The sequence below is a fragment of the Microcaecilia unicolor genome, chromosome 3 (assembly GCF_901765095.1).
Source record: "Microcaecilia unicolor chromosome 3, aMicUni1.1, whole genome shotgun sequence".
Classification (NCBI taxonomy): Eukaryota; Metazoa; Chordata; class Amphibia; order Gymnophiona; family Siphonopidae; genus Microcaecilia; species Microcaecilia unicolor.
In genome coordinates this window covers 294,691,339-294,710,150 of record NC_044033.1, presented here as the reverse complement: position 1 = coordinate 294,710,150, position 18,812 = coordinate 294,691,339, and the positions used below count along the sequence as shown (strand labels likewise).

General features: G+C 46.9%; 1 protein-coding gene across 2 annotated transcripts in view; it reads left to right on the top strand.

The window, feature by feature from the left end:
- The window catches only part of CSAD (cysteine sulfinic acid decarboxylase), a 324,205-nt gene that overhangs the window by 95,899 nt on the left and 209,494 nt on the right, over positions 1-18,812 (top strand). Inside the window, exon 1 of one of the 2 annotated variants that reach the window (XM_030198186.1) lies at positions 11,686-11,717. The exons of the other annotated variant lie outside the window; for it this stretch is intronic. The gene's annotated coding sequence lies outside the window, so the exon portion shown is untranslated. Of the gene's footprint in view, positions 1-11,685; positions 11,718-18,812 lie in introns of those variants that run through there. 2 annotated transcript variants of the gene reach the window in all.

Below are 18,812 nucleotides of genomic sequence, written 5' to 3'. Positions count from 1 at the left end.
TCAGCCTTCGTCTTGAATGCTGATTGCGTGTCTAGCACAAAGTGATCTGAGGTCCCGCCCACTGGTGCCTGTATTGTTTTGGCCATAAACCTCTGGATCTGGCCCCAGAAGGCCCGCACACCCGGGCATCCCCAGAAGGCATGATATAAAGTATGGGGTGTATGATCACATTTGACACACTTCGCCTCCCGTGTGATGCTTATATGCCCCCATTGCTGTCCTGACATGTAGGCCCGCATGATCACCCTATACCCACACTCTCGCAGTCTCTCGTCTGTGGAAAGGGTCGGGATACATTTCAGTGTTGCCCCTACGTCCCACCTCTCTAATGTCCTCCCCGATTCCTTTTCCCACTTTTGTTTAATACATCTGAAATTATTTTTTGGGGGGGTTCGCTTCACTATTGCTTTGTATAAAGTTGACACTGTCATTCCCACTATCTGTAGATTTTGGAAATAGGTACCTATTTTGTGTCCCAGTTTCGTCTGCAAACTTGACTGATCTAAGTGTGAGATGTAATGTTTGACCTGGGCATATGCGTAACGGTCTCCCCATGCGCTCCCTATCTTACCTTGTAACTCCTCAAATTTTATGAGGCCCCCTTCCCTTCCTAGCAAGTGCTCCACCCTTGTAATTCCTAACTTCTCCCATCTGAGGAATGTGATGTTACTCTGTCCGGGTTCAAAATTCAGGTTACCTCTAAGAGCTAGTAGCTCTGACACTGTTGGCTGTCCCCCCAGGCTTTTAACCTGCATCCTCCATGCCATACGCATCGGCTGCAGCAGTGTACAGTGTTTGAATTGAGCTGGGATCTGACCCTTCTCTAAATGCAGCAAAGTGAGAGTATCATAAGGGGCAAAATATGCGCGCTCTGTCTCCAGGGGTGTGAATGTGCTGGACTGGCCCATCCAATCTCCCATGTGCCTCAATAAACAAGCCTGGTTGTATAAGGCTAGATCCGGAAGTCCCAGCCCTCCCTGACCCCAACCTCCCATCATAATTTTAGCCTGTATTTTAGGTTTCTTATTTGCCCAGCAAAACCTACTGAAGGCCCCAATGATCTGTGTCAAATCTTTCTGCAGCAAGCGTACAGGAAGTGCCTGCATAAGGTACAGCCACCTTGGAAATATCACTATTTTTATTAGGTTCATCCTGCCCCTCAAGGATATTGGGAGGCCTTCCCACTGTCCCAACTGACTTCTTCTCCCTGCTAGCACAGTGGTTACATTCAGTGCGTATAGTTTCTCTAAATCCATGGTCAATCTAATCCCTAGATATCTAAAAGACCCCTCCGCCCAGCTCAAAGGGAAATCTTGGTCCCATAGTCTTTTTACCTCCCCGGAGGAAGCTAATGCTTCCGATTTAGTCAAATTCAGGCAAAACCCCGCATAGTCTCCATATTCCTTCAGGGTTTCCATTAGCACCCTAAATGATAACTGTGGCTCTGTTACTAGTACTAAGAGATCGTCTGCAAAGGCTGCTATTTTGAATTCCAGGTGGCCCATCTGCACCCCCTGTATTGTTGGACTATCTATTATGTCTCGGATCAACGGGTCAATGATAATACAAACAGCGGCGGGGATAGCGGACACCCTTGTCGGGTTCCCCGCTGTATCGGGAACTCCTCCGATTCCACCCCATTGACCCGCACCCTCGCTTTTGGTTGAAGATATAGGGCCCGGACAGCCGATAGAAATTGTCCATCGAACCCGTACTTTTCTAGCGTTGTAAACAAAAATGCAGTGCACCTTATTGAATGCTTTTTCTGCATCGAAACTTATAAGTAGGGAGGGGGTATTTCTGTGCCTCCTCATCTCTAGGGCCCCAATGATTTTCCTTAGGTTTTTGGCTATTGCTGTGTCCTCCACGAATCCAACTTGCGCCTCATGTATTAACTTTGGCAATACTTTCTTCATCCGATTGGCCATTATTTTTGCTAATAGTTTGACATCCACATTTAAGAGCGAGATTGGGCGGTATGACTCCGGCATCAGTGGGTCCCTCCCTGGCTTTGGCAGCACCACTATCTGCGCCAAAGGCAGACCTTCCGTTAGCTGTTCTTTGTCCACGATTCTGTTAAAGTATTTAATTAAGGTCGGTGCAATGTGTTCTAATATTTTATAGAATTCTATGCGCAGGCCATCTGGACCCGGCGCCTTAAGCAACTTCCCTTGCACTATTCCTAGTCGCACTTCTTCCACCTGGATTGGCGGATTCAGTTTATCTCTATCCCGTTGACTAAGAGACGGTAGGCCCACATTGTCCAGGTACATGGACTCTGACAGTCCCTGTTCCCCCGATTTCGCATATAATTTACCATAAAATCGGGCAAAGGCCTCACAAATCTTTTCTTCCTTACGCTCTACCGCCCCCTGTTCCCCCCAGATTTGTAAAACCTGCCTCTTATTTCCTCTTGGATTAGCCAATCTAGCCAGAAGGCAGCCCGCCTTATTTCCGAACCTATGGAGCTGGTATTTATAGTATACTAGTAAAAAAAGGCTTGTTTCTGATGCAAATGAAACGGGCGCTAGCAACGTTTTTATCAGAGTGTGCACGTTTGAGAGAGAGTGAGAGTCTCCCCCCTCCCCTCCCTCCCCTCTGCCCTCTCTCCCCTTCCTTCCCCCTCCCAGTTTCGGAGAGCAGTGTTTGTTAATTATACAGGATTCCTGCTGTGTTTTTCACTGTATTTGTCAGGATTCCTGCTGTGTTACAGAGAGAGGGCTCCAAGTTTCGGAGAGCAGTGTTTTTCACTGTTTGTATTTGTCAGGATTCGTGCTGTGTTACAGAGAGAGGGCTCCAAGTTTCGGAGAGCAGTGTTTGGTAATTATACAGGATTCCTGCTGTGTTTTCCTTCACTGTTTATATTTGTCAGGTCTCAGGAGCTGTGTTACAGAGAGAGCGAGTGTGGGGCAGACACTCATGGGGAAACCGGATATCTACACCACGTCACACTTCTGGCTGGAGGCTTCATTTAGAACGTTGGTGGTGCCTTTTATATAGAGAGATTTGTGACTTTGATGCTCGTTGATGCAGCCTGTGTCTCTAATAGCCTACTATGGTGGGCTTCTGTGTGTGTCTGTCCATATGCCCTTCGGGCCTTGCATACTAACTTACTCAATCTTATAATCTGTCTGTTTCTAGCCGTCTTCACATGGTGATAGTAACTAATTATCTCACCCCGGAGCACTGCCTTTGCTGCCTCCCAGAATAAAAGCGGGTCACCTGCATGCTGCTTATTTAGGGCTTCATAGTCTTCCCTGCGCTCCTTCAGCTTCTCCCTGAAAACCCCGTCTCCCGACAGTTCTAGTGGAAACTGCCAAGAGCCGCCCTTGTACTTCCCTATTCCTTGTCATCAAGCAGATCAATCCATTATGAGTGGGTTGTGTCCATCAACCAGCAGGGGGAGATAGAGAGCACTGAAAAACCATAGTGCCTCATGGCCAGCTAGCTCCATCTGCCTCTTCAGTATTCTCTATCTCCCCAGCACGGTGGACGCAGCTTGTTCAAGCTCCTTCAGAAATCTGCCTGGGGTGGCTCCTGTGCTGTTGCCAGTTGTAGCAGGGGTGTTGTGGCTGATGGTGCCCACTTTAAAGGCACATAGGTACGTCCTTTCCCTGCCTTACCCGGCCCCCGATGTGGATGTAGACACATAGGCAAGCCCTGTCTCTGTCTTTGCCCACGCTGTGGATGCAGGCACATAGGTTCGCCCTTTCACTGCCTTTCCCACACTACTGATCCTCCGGAGTGAAAAAAGTTGCCTCTTGCGCTGTTGCCTCTAAATTTCTTCACAGCGTAAAAAAAAATAAAGAGTCCCTTCACGCTGTAGCGCTGCGATCCAAGAAAAGAGGCTTTCCTTCAGTTTGTGCAGCGGATCGGAGCTCTGTCGACTCGATCCGGAGAGGTAAGAGCATTTTGAAGCTCCTCCGGGGGGGGCCCGTGTTCGGGGCGATTTTGGCGCAAATCCGCCATTTTGAATTTTCCGCCGTTTTCGGCAATGGCTGCGGAGGTTGTAAAGCGCTGTTCCCGTTGTGGCAAGCACAGATCAGCAGCAGGGCTCTGTAAATCGTGCTCTTCTGACGTCAGAGCCAGCCCGAGCTTGGCGAACAAGGTTTCTTCCCGCTCCGTGGAGCTGGCAGCGGGCGCCATTTTGGAACAGCATGGCGTGACCCCCGCTGAGGCGGAGGGGTGTGAGCCTGGTGGGGAGCCTCGAATGGAGGCTAATATGAGAGCCATTTCCCCCGGACTGGAACGGGGAGGCCAGGGTGAGCCATTCTCCCCTGAATTTGTTTTGCTGCTGCATAAAGCATTTATGTTAAAAAGAGCTCTCCCGCAGGGGCTCAATCAGCCTGGCTGCCTGTGTCCCCTCCAGTAGAGCCCGGCCTTGAGTTACCGTCAGGTGCGTTTTCCCCTGACAGATGGCCGCAGGACAAGCGCAGAAGGGTGGATTCCCCTTCAGAGAGTGGCGCACCCTCGTTTCCCCCCCCCCCCCCCCCCCCCCCCCCCCCCCCCCCCCCCCCCCCGTGGTCAGGATGTGAGGAGTCTGAGGGGTCTGGCAGACCCTCGTGGTCTGGAGAGCCAGAGGAAGGTGCAGGATTGCCACTGGATCCTGATGATCCTTCCGCGGTGAGGATTTTCTACTGCGATGAGCTGCCAGCGCTGATTTCTAATGCACTGCAGGCCCCTCTCTATTGAAGGTCCTGTGAATGCTGAGCTCTCCTCTGCTAATCCGAGGATGACAAGTACTAAGAAGCCTGCTCGAGCCTTTCCTTTGCATGACTCTATCCAAGAGCTTATTCCAGCTCAATGGGCTGACCCCGAGGGGCCTTTGAAAGTTGCCAGGGCTATGGGGCAATTATTCCCTCTAAGTGAGGAGAATTTGGCGCGCCTAGCTGTGCCTAAAGTGGATGCCCTAGTCACAGCTGTGACAAAGAGAACTACCCTCCCAGTTGAAGGAGGAGTTGCCCTGAAGGACATGCAGAACCGACGCCTTGAATCAACTATAAAGCGGTCCTTTGAGATTTCAGGCCTATCCTTACGGGCGTCTGCATGCAGCTGTTACGCTGCCCGAGCCTGCCTTGCTTGGTTACAACAGGCAGTGGAACAGCCCGGAGATGGAGCGGAGCCCCTTGCTGAGGTGGCATTGCGGATGGAGTCGGCCTTGTCTTTCTTGGCTGACGCCCTTTATGATCTGGTCAGAGCTTTGGCTAAACAGGTTGCGGTGGCAGCTCGCCGCCTGTTGTGGCTACGGCATTGAGCGGCTGAAATGGCCTCTAAGCAAAGGTTGGTGAAGTTACCCTTTCAAGGCCTTCTCCTATTTGGTGAGGCGTTGGAGAACATTGTTAAAGGCCTGGGGGATGCTAAACCCCAGTGCTTACCCGAGGACAGGCCGCAGCCTTCCTCCAAGGGTCAGGTGGTTCCCTCCTCTTACAGACCTTGCTTCAGAGAAGCTCGAAGGTACCGCCCGGGGCGTTCTGCTGGGTTCACTTTTCGTGCCCGTTTTCAGCAGAGGAACTCCTTTCGCTCGGACAAGCGTTCCGCAGCAGCTGGCTCAAGGCCTGGAGTTCAAGGGCGACCCTCTCAATGATGGTGCGCCGGCCCTCTCCTCGCTCCCTGTTATAGGAAGATGACTTTCCCTCTTTCACGAGGAGTGGGCCAAGCTTTCCTCAGATCAGTGGGTCTTGGACCTGATCAGAGATGGCTACAGAATAGAATTGAATGCCCCGATAAGAGATGTGTTTGTGGAGTCCCGATGCGGTTCTGCCGCCAAACGGGCGGCGGTAGAGGAGACCTTACAAGGCTTGATTCACCTAGGGGTGGTGTGCCCGGTGCCTCCCGCTGAGCTCGGCTCTGGCCGTTACTCCATTTACTTTGTGGTGCCGCGAAAAGGAGAGTCTTTTCGGCCAATCCTAGACTTAAAAGAAGTCAACAAGTCTCTGAGAGTGCGGCATTTTCACATGGAAACCCTGCGCTCCGTCATTGTGGCGGTACAGCCAGGAGAGTATCTCACGTCTCTGGTCCTGAAAGAAGCTTACTTGCACATACCAATTTGGCCCCCGCACCAGAGGTTTCTGAGGTTTGCGGTGATGGGAAAACATTTCCAGTTTCGGGCCTTGCCTTTTGGCCTCGCTACAGCTCCCCGAACCTTTTCAAAGGTAAAGGTGGTAGTAGCTGCCTTTCTCAGGCGAGAGGGTATCTGGGTTCACCCGTACCTAGACGACTGGCTCATCAGAGCGAACTCTGCAGAAGAGAGTCATCATGTTACAGCGAGAGTGGTCTCAGTACTGCAATCTCTGGGCTGGGTCATCAATTTAGCCAAAAGTCACCTGACCCCCTCTCAATCTCTAGAATATTTGGGGGTCCGGTTCGATACAGTCTCGGGGTATGTGTTCCTACCCGAGCAAAGGCGGTGCAAGCTTCAGAACCAGGTCTGTCTGCTCCTGAGGTAGCCTCGCCAGCGAGCTTGGGACATTGTCCAGCTGTTGGGGTCAGTGACGGCCACCTTAGAAGTGGTGCCATGGGCGAGAGTGCACCTGAGACCTCTGCAGTATTCCCTGCTTCAACGATGGTCTCCAATATCTCAGGATTATCAATGCAGACTCACGTGGCTCCCTGCGGCCCGGCTCAGTATGGATTGGTGGCTTTCAGACAGCAGGCTGCGGCGAGGAATGCCGCTAGCACTCCCCGATTGGTGCCTGGTGGTAACAGATGCCAGCCTGAAGGGCTGGGGTGCACATTGCCAGGGAAGGCATGCCCAGGATCTTTGGACACCCGAGGAGTCGGCGTGGTCCATCATTTGCTTGGAGTTGAAAGCGATATTTCAGGCGCTTCTGGCCTTTCAATTGACCCTGGAAGGATTGGCTGTCAGAGTTCTGTCGGACAACACAACAGCAGTGGCCTACATAAATCGACAAGGTGGCACTCAGTGTCAAGCACTGGCCGCAGAGGCCGCTCAGATATGCCACTGGGCCGAGCTACATCTGCAGTTTCTGTCAGCAGCTCACATTGCAGGTCAGAGCAACATGCAAGCCGATTATCTAAGCTGGAATCAAATCGACCCAGCGGAGTGGGAACTTGCAGACGAAGTATTCCTGCAGTTCTGTGCCAAATGGAGGACGCCCATAGCGGATCTTATGGCCTCAAGTGCAAATGCCAAAGTCCCGTGCTTTTACAGCAGATGGAGAGATCCTCGCTCGGCGGGGTTGGATGCCTTGGCTCAACCTTAGCCTCAGGGCCTCCTGTATGTGTTCCCTCCGTGGCCCTTGATAGGGTGAGTTCTCCTGCGGATTCGGCTACATCAAGGAGAATTGGTTCTCATTGCCCCGGATTGGCTCAGGAGGCCGTGGTATGTGGACCTCTGGCAGATGCTGGTGGAGGCTCCCCGGCCGTTACCTCTGGTACCGAATCTGTTGTCACAGGGACCGGTAACCATGGAGGACGCCTGCCTCTTTGGTCTTAAGGCATGGCTATTGAGAGGGCGCAATTGAGAGACAGGGGTTATTCCAGTAAAGTCATTTCCACTCTCCTACAGGCCCGCAAGCGTTCCACTTCCGTGGCTTATGCCAGGATTTGGCGCCAATTTGGGTGTGATTTGGCACTGCGTGGGTGTGATTGCTTCTAAAGCGATCACACCCATGCAGGCTTCTGTCTCGGCGATACTTGACTTTTTGCAGGATGGTTTACAAAAAGGCTTGGCCTATAATTCCCTGCGTATTCAAATGGCAGCCTTAGATTGTTTTCGAGGGAAGGTCGCTGGCCTCTCTCTGGCTGCTTGCCCGGATGTGGCACGGTTTCTCAGAGGGGTGCTTCGGCTCCGTCCTCCCGTGCGGGCTCCCTGTCCGGCCTGGAACCTGGGGTTAGTTTTAAAGGTACAAAACTGAAAAACAGCCAAACCCAATCTCAAAGGGTCATGTGTGGTGAATATGCAACAATAAATGACAAATGGGAAATACCCTCAGAAACCAAGGTCACTGCCAAGGTCTGACCATCAAGACACTGATATCTATATAAGATTTATGTGCCTGTGATCTTATCTCTTTCATGGGGTATATTTTCCCATATCTTGTCAATAGAATTGATTCACAATGAAACCATTACTTCCAAACATTGCTGAGTACAAAATACTCTCCAAGCAGCAGCATTACTTAAATAAACAAACTTAGCTGTCTCATTCAGTGGTGTAGCCACAGGTGGGCCTAGGTGGGCCGGGGCCCACCCACTTAGGGCTCAGGCCCATCCAACAGTTGCACATGGTAATGAAAATGCTGCTCTCCACAATACTGGCACCTTCACATGCTCAGTTTTCAGCGCATGCCTGCTGCAGACTACCAAGGTGGAGACTGGAGAGAAGCATTTTCCCACCAGCTGAGATATGTTTTTGATGTGGGGGTAGGGGAGAGAACATTTGGTGCCCACCCACTTCTTGCCTAGTCCCACCCAAAATCTGCTGTCTGGCTACTCCCCTGGTCTCATTGCTGGCTTAATACCCCACACTCCAACTGGTGACTTTCAACGGGGCCCAGTTCGTTTCGCCCACTTCAGGGCTTCGTCAGGAACCACTCAACTTAAGCATAATGGTTGGGGTATGAATCTACAAAAGAAAAGTTTTATGTCTCAGAGAATTCAGAATAAATACACCATTCACACACTCTCACCATCCTATCAAACCAATTACATAAGGAACAATTACAATTTTCAAAGATAAGAAATAGAGAAACCCACCCAATCCAGTGGCACTTACTTCTAGCTGTCCAAACTTCTTGGAGACCAGCTCTGAATTCCACCTACACTCTTACTTCACTTATAAAGGCATTGAAAAAACAACCTCTCTACAAAGACTCTGACATCAGAGCAACCTCAGCTGTATCTAATCTGGACTGGGAATTCAGTAGAGCAATTTAAAGGGACTGCAAACAAGAGTTATTTAAAGTGACAACAAACAAAAAACACCATCACCTGTCCATGTCACAAAACATATGTGGGTATGACAACTAGGATGTTAAAGACCAGGCTGTCAGAGCATAAATCAAATTTGAGAAGATCTGTTCTAAAAGAGCCTTTGGTGGAACACTTTGACCTATGGACATACCTTTCAAGATCTGCGCTGCTGCACCATAGACAGGGTTGAACCACTCCCTCGGGGGGGGGGGGGCAATCGAAAGCTTTTACTTCAAAGAAAAGAAACCCGATGGATTTTTATTTTGAACACTATGGAGCCTCATGGCCTTAACAGCTCCATAGAATGGAATGCTTTTTATTGATTTTTTTTTTAATGTTTGCATAATATCTAGTAGCATTCCTTCTATGTGTTTTTTTGAAATATTATAGATCTCCAGTTATATAAATAGTTCAATCTATTTATGCTGTGAATGATTTACATCTTGTAGGAGTTTTTGTCATGTGTGCAGTTTCAGGTAGACTGTGATTTGTGTATGTTTACCGTCATCACGTTGCAAACTTAGCAACTTGATGACGTCAGTGATGTTCCGTTTTGCCACACAGGTTTGCAGGTGTTTTTGTACTTTGAAGAAGTTCAGTGTTTAAGCAATTCAGCAAGTTTTTTGCTGCTGTTGGATATGTTTTAAGATCATTATGAGAATTTGTCATGAGAGAACATTTTGATCGCGCTGTTGCGCGATGATGTCAGTGATGTTCCATTTTGCTATGTGGATCAGTGAGTGTTTGTGTGCTATGTATGGGTTGAATATTTAAGCATTTATGTGAGTATTTGTATTCCTACATAGTATTTGCAAATGTGGCTGAGAAAGTTCAATCAGTGTGATATTAAAGAACAGTGTAGTGAATGGTGACTGTGGCTTTTGAATCATGGTTGCTTTGTCTCGTTTCTTGTTTTTTTGTTTGTTGTCACTTTAAATAACTCTTGTTTGCAGTCCCTTTAAATTGCTCTACTGAATTCCCATTCCAGATTGGATACAGCTGAGGTTGCTCTGATGTCAGAGTCTTTGTAGGGTGGTTGTTTTTTCAATATAGTAACATAGTAGATGACGGCAGAAAAAGACCTGCACGGTCCATCCAGTCTGCCCAACAAGACAACTCATGTGTGCTACTTTTGTGTATACCCTACTTTGATTTGTACCTGTGCTCTTCAGGGCACAGACCGTATAAGTCTGCCCAGCACTAGCCCCGCCTCCCAACCACCAGCCCCGCCTCCCAACCACCGGCTCTGGCACAGACCGTATAAGTCTGCCCAGCACTATCCCCACCTCCCACCACCGGCTCTGGCACAGACCGTATAAGTCTGCCCAGCGCTATCCCTGCCTCCCAACCTCCAGTCCCGCATCCCACCACTGGCTGTGGCACAGACCGTATAAGTCTGCCCCGCACTATCCCCGCCTCCCAACCTCCAGCCCCGCCTCCCACTACCGGCTCTGCTATCCAATCTCGGTTAAGCTCCTGAGGATCCTTTCCTTCTGAACAGGATTCCTTTATGTTTATCCCACGCCTTTATAAGTGAAGTGTTAAGAGTGTAGGTGGAATTCAGAGCTAGTCTCCAAGAAGTTTGGACAGCTAGAAGTAAGTGCCACTGGATTGGGTGGGTTTCTCTATTTCTTATCTTTTATCTTTGAAAATTGTAATTGTTCCTTATGTAATTGGTTTGATAGGATGGTGAGAGTGTGTGAATGGTGTATTTATTCTGAATTCTCTGAGACATAAAACTTTTCTTTTGTAGATTCATACCTCAACAATTATGCTTAAGTTGAGTGGTTCCTGACGAAGCCCTGAAGTGGGCGAAACGATCTGGGCCCCGTTGAAAGTCACCAGTTGGAGTGTGGGGTATTAAGCCAGCAATGAGACAGCTAAGTTTGTTTATTTAAGTAATGCTGCTGCTTGGAGAGTTTTTTGTACTCAGCAATGTTTGGAAGTAATGGTTTCATTGTGAATCAATTCTGTTGACAAGATATGGGAAAATATACCCCATGAAAGAGATAAGATCACAGGCACATAAATCTTATATAGATATCAGTGTCTTGATGGTCAGACCTTGGCAGTGACCTTGGTTTCTGAGGGTATTTCCCATTTGTCATTTATTGTTGTATATTCACCACACATGACCCTTTGAGATTGGGTTTGGCTGTTTTTCAGTTTTGTAGTATTAGATTACCTAAGTGTGACTAACAGCCCATACTGTTCATTGAACTTTGGGTTAGTTTTAAAGGCCCTTCAGTGTTCACCCTTCGAGCCGCTTAGGCGAGCTTCAGAGAAGGATGTGACCTTAAAAACGGACTTTTTGGTGGCCATTACATCGGCGAGACGGGTATCTGAGCTCCAGGCGCTGTCCTGTCGAGACCTATTTCTGCAATTCTCATAGTCCGCAGTTATGGTACGTACGATGCCTTCCTTCATGCCTAAGGTGGTTTCATCGTTTCACCTAAACCAGCCTATTTTTCTGCCTTCCTTTTCTAAAGAGGAATTTCCAGAATCATTTGGGCAGTTGCACCTTCTGGATGTGCGAAGGGCTCTGTTGCAATATCTGCGCATGTCAAATGCCTTCAGGACCTCTGACCATCTTTTTGTTCTCTTGTCAGGTCCGTGCAGAGGATCTCCAGCGTCTAAGGCCACTATAGCCTGTTGGCTCAAAGAAGCTATTTTTTCCAACATATTTGCTGTCTGGCCGGCCTCCTCCTGAAGACTTTAAGGCACATTCCACAAGAGCGATTTCCTCTTCCTGGGCTGAAACTGGAGCACTCTCTCTTCAAGAGGTATGCAGTGCAGCGACATGGGCTTCTAAGCTCTCTTTTGCGTGACATTACAGGCTGGATGTGGCTGCCAGGAGAGACGCGCATTTTGGAGCACAAGTGCTGGCACGTGGTGAGGCTTCTTCCCACCCTATCTAGGGATTTCTTTGATACATCCCACTCGTAATGAATTCATCTGCTTGATGACAAGGAAGGGAAAATTAGGTTCTTACCTTGGTAATTTTCTTTCCTTTAGTCACAGCAGATGAATCCATGATCCCTCCCTGTCTGACTTTGTTTTTGTTCAGTTATTATGCAGATATGTTCCCTCTTCAGGAGGAGCTGAAAACCAGTTCTTCAATTTCTACAGACTGTTCTTCTGCAGGAGTTTGAGTTAGTCCCTCCTCTGTGTTATTGCTCCTGTTCTGGGACATTTGGTCGCTGTGAGGAAAGTTAATGTTATTCCATTGTGTGGTGTAATTCTGCTTTGGAAGCTTCAAATACTGAGAGGCAGATGGAGCTAGCCGTCCGGGAGGCACTATGGTTTTTAGTGTTCTCTGTCTCCACCTGCTGGTAGGTGGACACAACCCATCAGTTAATGGATTCATCTTCTGTGACTAAAGGAAAGAAAATTACCAAGGTAAGAACCTAATTTTCCCTTCCACCTTTAGAGCATATTGTTCTCCTGTAAATTTACCAAGGGTGCACAGAAGTTCTGTCCAATATTTTTGTACTTTGGGGTATGTCCACCAAATGTGGAACATGTCACCCACCTCCCCGCACCCCCTCCAACAATGGCCACTCCCTTTTCCATACATTTTTGCTATCAAAGCTAAGAGCGGACCACACCCTCTTCAAGAAGTTGTTGAAGACCTACTTCTTTGCTAGGACCTACTCCCCACTTTACACCGCTGACTGATGCACCCTCCCTGACCCTTACCCTGCTATTTCACCCTGTTAGATGCTTTTCCCCGTCTACTCCTTGTATACTTTTCTAAGTTTCCTATTTTGTAATTTTATTTAACTTTTTGTAAGCCACATTGTGCCTGCATGAGTGGGAAAATGTGGGATATAAGCGAACCATAAATAAATAAATCTTATTAGGTGTCAGGTACCATTGGTATAGCATTTTGTAGCCATTTTCCACCAAGGAACTGGAAACTGACACCTTTAACATAGATCGCATTGCCTTTTCCCAACATTTGGGTTCATACTTTGACTGCAAATCTTTTTCCCATCTCTTAGTGTATCACTTTACCGGGTCACCATGTGATAATAGTGCCCCATATATACGAGATACACAACCTCTCTGACCACCTCCTCCCATAGCCTTGTCCATACCTGTTTCCTCTGTAGCTAATTCCCCTTTGGCTCTCCTGTTTATGTAATCCCAAACTCTATTGTAATGGTACAGGTGAGTCATCGTTAGACCATATTCCTCTTGCAAGGCTGTGAATGGTACCATTTCCCCCTCTCTCCATATTTGGGACAGTAACACCAGACCCTGTTCCATATTCTATAAGCATTATCTACTGCCCCTATGGGACAGCCCATTAGAGTCTGTATTTTCATATGGCAAAAATACTTTCTACCGGGCAGATGTTTCTGTCTGAGGATATTCCATGTTTGTAGGGGGAAACGCACTGCCAGGGGTGCCTGTCCTATGCATGTAAGAAGCTGGTGCTGTGGTGCCCATAGTATAGTATCTAAACTCCCCAGTCCCAGCCACTGTTTTTCTATCTGCATCCAGGGTTTGTCCTCATCTGCGCCCCATTCTGCCAGCACCCGTAATTGTGCAGCCTGATGGTATAATATAAAGTTTGGAACACCCATTCCCCCCCCCCCCTTTTTTTTTGGTTGAAACATGGTTTCTGCACGTACTCTTGGTGGCTTATGTTGCCAAATATAAGCAAAGACTTTGCGGTGCAGATGTCGGAAGAATTGTTTGGAGATGGGTAGGATTAATGCCATGAATAGATAAAGAGGTTTTGGCAGGATCATCATCTTTATGGCAGCTATTCTACCCACCCATGACAGTTCCAACCCCTCCCAGCGCTCTAGCTCCTGGAATATCTCTCGAACTTTGGAGGGGAAATTAGCAATATAAATTCGTTATTTTAGCTCTTAGGTTTACCCCCAGATATCTCAGTGAGCATGTGACCCAGCGAAAGGGATATTTCTGTCGGATTAGCGATTCCATTTCATTAGGCAAACCTACTCCCATGATTTCAGATTTGTTCATGTTCACCCGGAACTCCGAGAGGTGCCCAAAGTTATGCAGGCCCTGCAGTACCTGTGTCAATGATGCCTGAGGATTGGTCAGTGTAAGCAGTATATTGTCCGCGAATAGCATTATCTTATGAGTCTCTTCTCCCAGGGTCAAACCACCTATATCTGCGTGTTATCTAATAGTCTGAGCCAGTGGTTCCATAGTCAGTGCGAACAGCAGCAGGGACAATGCGCAGCACTGTCTGGTGCCCCTGCCCAATTGTATTAAGTTTGAGCCCGAGCCATTAACCCGCAAGGAGGCCAGTGGGTGTGTATATAAAAATTTAAGCCATGTGGCAAACCGACCCAAGATACCCATCAGATCTAATACTGAAAACATAAAGGACCAGTGAACCCTATCGAACGCTTTTTTGGCGTCGAGTGTTAGTAATAGTGTGGGTTGGCCTGTGTTGTCTGCCTCTTGGATCAAGTGAATCTCTCTGTGTGTATTATCGAATGTGTGCCTCCCCTTTATGAAACCTGCTTGATCCACATGCACTAACTTCAGCATCACATTCTGTAATTGTCGGGCTAAAATTTTGGTAAATATTTTGTAATCAGATCCTAGCAGAGAAATTGGACGATATGACCCACACTTCTTGGAGTCTTTTCCTGGTTTCAGTAAAATTATAACATTTGCCAACCGCCACGAGTAAGGCAGTTCCGAATGAAACTCCATTTCACTAAACACTCGGGTCAGTATCGGTATTAATAGCTTACTAAATCTTTTATAGAATTTATTTGTGTAGCCGTCGTGCCCCGGGGCTTTCCCATTTGGTAGATCTTTTTATTTTATTTTAGTTATATTTGTACCCCGCGCTTTCCCACTCATGGCAGGCTCAATGCGGCTTACATATACAGGTACTTATTTGTACCTGGGGCAATGGAGGGTTAAGTGACTTGCCCAGAGTCACAAGGAGCTGTGCCTGAAGTGGGAATGGAACTCAGTTCCTCAGTTCCCCAGGACCAGAGTCCACCACCCTAACCACTAGGCCACTCCTCTTATATAGCCCATGTCACTTCTTCTGTCGTGATTGATCTTGAAAGTTCCTCTCCCTCCCCACTTGTCAAGCTAGGTAGCTGTGCCTGGGTCAAGTAATCTTGATCTCTTGCGGCTGTGCTATTTCTGTCGCTGTGTACAGTGATTGATAGAATTCATAAAAGCTAACTTAATATCTTCAAGTTTTGTGCAATTGTTTCCCTCGGCATCCTGTATAGTGTGAATGTATGAATCTGAGGCCCGTTTCTTCAACTTATGTGCTAAAATTCTCGAGGCCCTATTGCCATATCCAAAGTGTGTTTGTTGGGCCTGTTGTAATTGTTCAGCTACCTCCACTAGTTGCAACTCCCTGAGCTCCAGTTGAATTGCATGTATGCGATTTTGGGCTTGTAGAGAGATAGAATGCTGCTGAGCTGGTGAGGTAAGCCCCAATAATTCTGTGTGTACTGCTTGTGTTTGGGCTTTCGCTTGTCGTCGTATATGTGTTTGCATCGCTATTATCTTTCCCCTTATCACAGCTTTAAGGCCCTCCCACAGTATCTGTGAAGAGACCTCACCATTATCATTAAAGGCCAAATATTGCTGAATCTCAGCTTCTAGGCACTGTGTTACCGAGTCATTTGCTAGTAGCTCATCGCTAAACCGCCACTGGAGTCTCTCGGGAGTCTTCACCGCCCATTCTATTTCCAATATGATGTTCTTGGATGGATTTGTATATCCTCTACCCTAGAGAATATATTGGGTGGCCCTAACCAGCGGTCTATACACGAGTGGGAATCATGTACTGTCGAATAATAGGTGTATCCCCGGGATTGATGGTGCATTTGGCACCATATATCTATTAATTGCCATGTTCCTAGGAATTTATGTAATTTGGCTCTGTCCGATTGAGAGTATCTCACCCCTCCACTTGAGTTATCTAGTGTTGGTTGCAATGTCAGATTGAAGTCACCCCCCCCCCCCCCCCACCAAGAGAGTGCCCTCAATATGTTTAGTAAGAATTTTAGATAGTTCTGTAAAAAAGAATCCTTGTTGTTCATTAGGGGCGTATATATTTAATAAGGACAACTTCTCTGTCCCCAATTTCACTATCAGCAGTAGATAACGTCCCTCTCTATCCCTTATCACTTGCTATATCTGCCATCCTGGAGGTTCAGGACAAATATATTCCACGTATTAGAAAAAAGGGAAAAAAGACTAAACGTCAGCCGGCGTGGCTAAACAGTAAGATAAAGGAAATCATTAGAGCCAAAAAACAATCCTTCAGAAAGTGGAGAAGAGAACCAACTGAAAGTAACAGGATAGATCATAAGGAATGCCAAGTCAAATGCAAAGCGGAGATAAGGAGGGCAAAAAAGGACTTTGAGAAGAAATTAGCGTTGGAAGCAAAAATACATAGTAAAAACTTTTTTAGATACATTAAAAGCAGGAAACCGGCCAAAGAGTCGGTTGGGCCGCTGGACGAAAATGGTGTTAAAGGGGCAATCAAGGAGGACAAAGCCGTAGCGGAGAAATTAAATGAATTCTTTGCTTCGGTCTTCACCGAGGAGGAATTGGGGGGGACACCGGTGCCGGAAAGAATATTTGAAGCGGGGGAGTCGGAGAAACTAAACAAATTCTCTGTAACCTTGGAGGATGTAATGGGTCAGTTCAGCAAGCTGAAGAGTAGTAAATCACCGGGACCTGATGGTATTCATCCCAGAGTATTAATAGAACTAAAAAATGAACTTGCGGAGCTACTGTTAGAAATATGCAATCTGTCCCTAAAATCGAGTGTAATACCGGAAGACTGGAGGGTAGCCAATGTTACTCCAATTTTTAAGAAAGGTTCCAGAGGAGATCCGGGAAATTATAGACCGGTGAGTCTGACGTCGGTGCCGGGCAAGATGGTGGAGGCTATTATTAAGAATAAAATTGCAGAGCATATACAAAAACATGGACTGATGAGACAAAGTCAGCACGGATTTAGTGAAGGGAAGTCTTGCCTCACCAATCTAATGCATTTTTTTGAGGGGGTAAGCAAACATGTGGACAATGGGGAGCCGGTTGATATTGTATATCTGGATTTTCAGAAGGCGTTTGACAAAGTGCCGCACGAAAGACTCCTGAAGAAATTGCAGAGTCATGGAATCGGAGGTAGGGTATTATTATGGATTAAGAACTGGTTGAAAGATAGGAAGCAGAGAGTAGGATTGCGTGGCCAGTATTCTCAGTGGAGGAGGGTAGTTAGTGGGGTCCCGCAGGGGTCTGTGCTGGGTCCGTTGCTTTTTAATGTATTTATAAATGACCTAGAGATGGGAATAACTAGTGAGGTAATTAAATTCGCCGATGACACAAAATTATTCAGGGTCGTCAAGTCGCAGGAGGAATGTGAACGATTACAGGAGGACCTTGCGAGACTGGGAGAATGGGCGTGCAAGTGGCAGATGAAGTTCAATGTTGACAAGTGCAAAGTGATGCATGTGGGTAAGAGGAACCCGAATTATAGCTACGTCTTGCAAGGTTCCGCGTTAGGAGTTACGGATCAAGAAAGGGATCTGGGTGTCGTCGTCGATGATACGCTGAAACCTTCTGCTCAGTGTGCTGCTGCGGCTAGGAAAGCGAATAGAATGTTGGGTGTTATTAAGAAGGGTATGGAGTCCAGGTGTGCGGATGTTATAATGCCGTTGTATCGCTCCATGGTGCGACCGCACCTGGAGTATTGTGTTCAGTACTGGTCTCCGTATCTCAAAAAAGATATAGTAGAATTGGAAAAGGTACAGCGAAGGGCGACGAAAATGATAGTGGGGATGGGACGACTTTCCTATGAAGAGAGGCTGAGAAGGCTAGGGCTTTTCAGCTTGGAGAAGAGACGGCTGAGGGGAGATATGATAGAAGTGTATAAAATAATGAGTGGAATGGATCGGGTGGATGTGAAGCGACTGTTCACGCTATCCAAAAATACTAGGACTAGAGGGCATGAGTTGAAGCTACAGTGTGGTAAATTTAAAACGAATCGGAGAAAATTTTTCTTCACCCAACGTGTAATTAGACTCTGGAATTCATTGCCGGAGAACGTGGTACGGGCGGTTAGCTTGACGGAGTTTAAAAAGGGGTTAGATAGATTCCTAAAGGACAAGTCCATAGACCGCTATTAAATGGACTGGAAAAATTCCTCATTTTTAGGTATAACTTGTCTGGAATGTTTTTACGTTTGGGGAGCGTGCCAGGTGCCCTTGACCTGGATTGGCCACTGTCGGTGACAGGATGCTGGGCTAGATGGACCTTTGGTCTTTCCCAGTATGGCACTACTTATGTACTTATGTACTTATGGGTATTTATTAGTAAGTGTAATAAGGACCCCCTTCTTCTTTTTGTCTTTATGATTGGATGCGAAGTATATCTGATGACTTCTACCCCCTCGACATAAATGTTCTTTATTGGGAAACAAGTGCGTTTCCTGTATAAAGGACACATCTGCTTTCTGGCATTGTATCTCCCTGACACAACAAAAATGGAGTAGAGAGGGCCCAATGTCAAGAGATCAGTCACCACTCATAAGGGTAAGATGCTCCAGAAAACCTTTATTAGGATCCAACATGGTCCGTGTTTCGGCTATATCAGCCTTCTTCAGGGGTCTACAAAATTGTAAACATATAAAAACACATATCAAAACAAATAAAAAAATTTTTTTTAAACCAAATCATTTGCATAATCATAATGTATATATATTTATATAATTCTTAATAAGAACATCACAGATACAATTATAAAAGTCAAACAGAACATAACATATATATTTCTATATAAAAAAGTTTTGTATATCTGTATTCAAAAAATTAAAAGTTTTAAAAAAAATTTAATCAATTTCA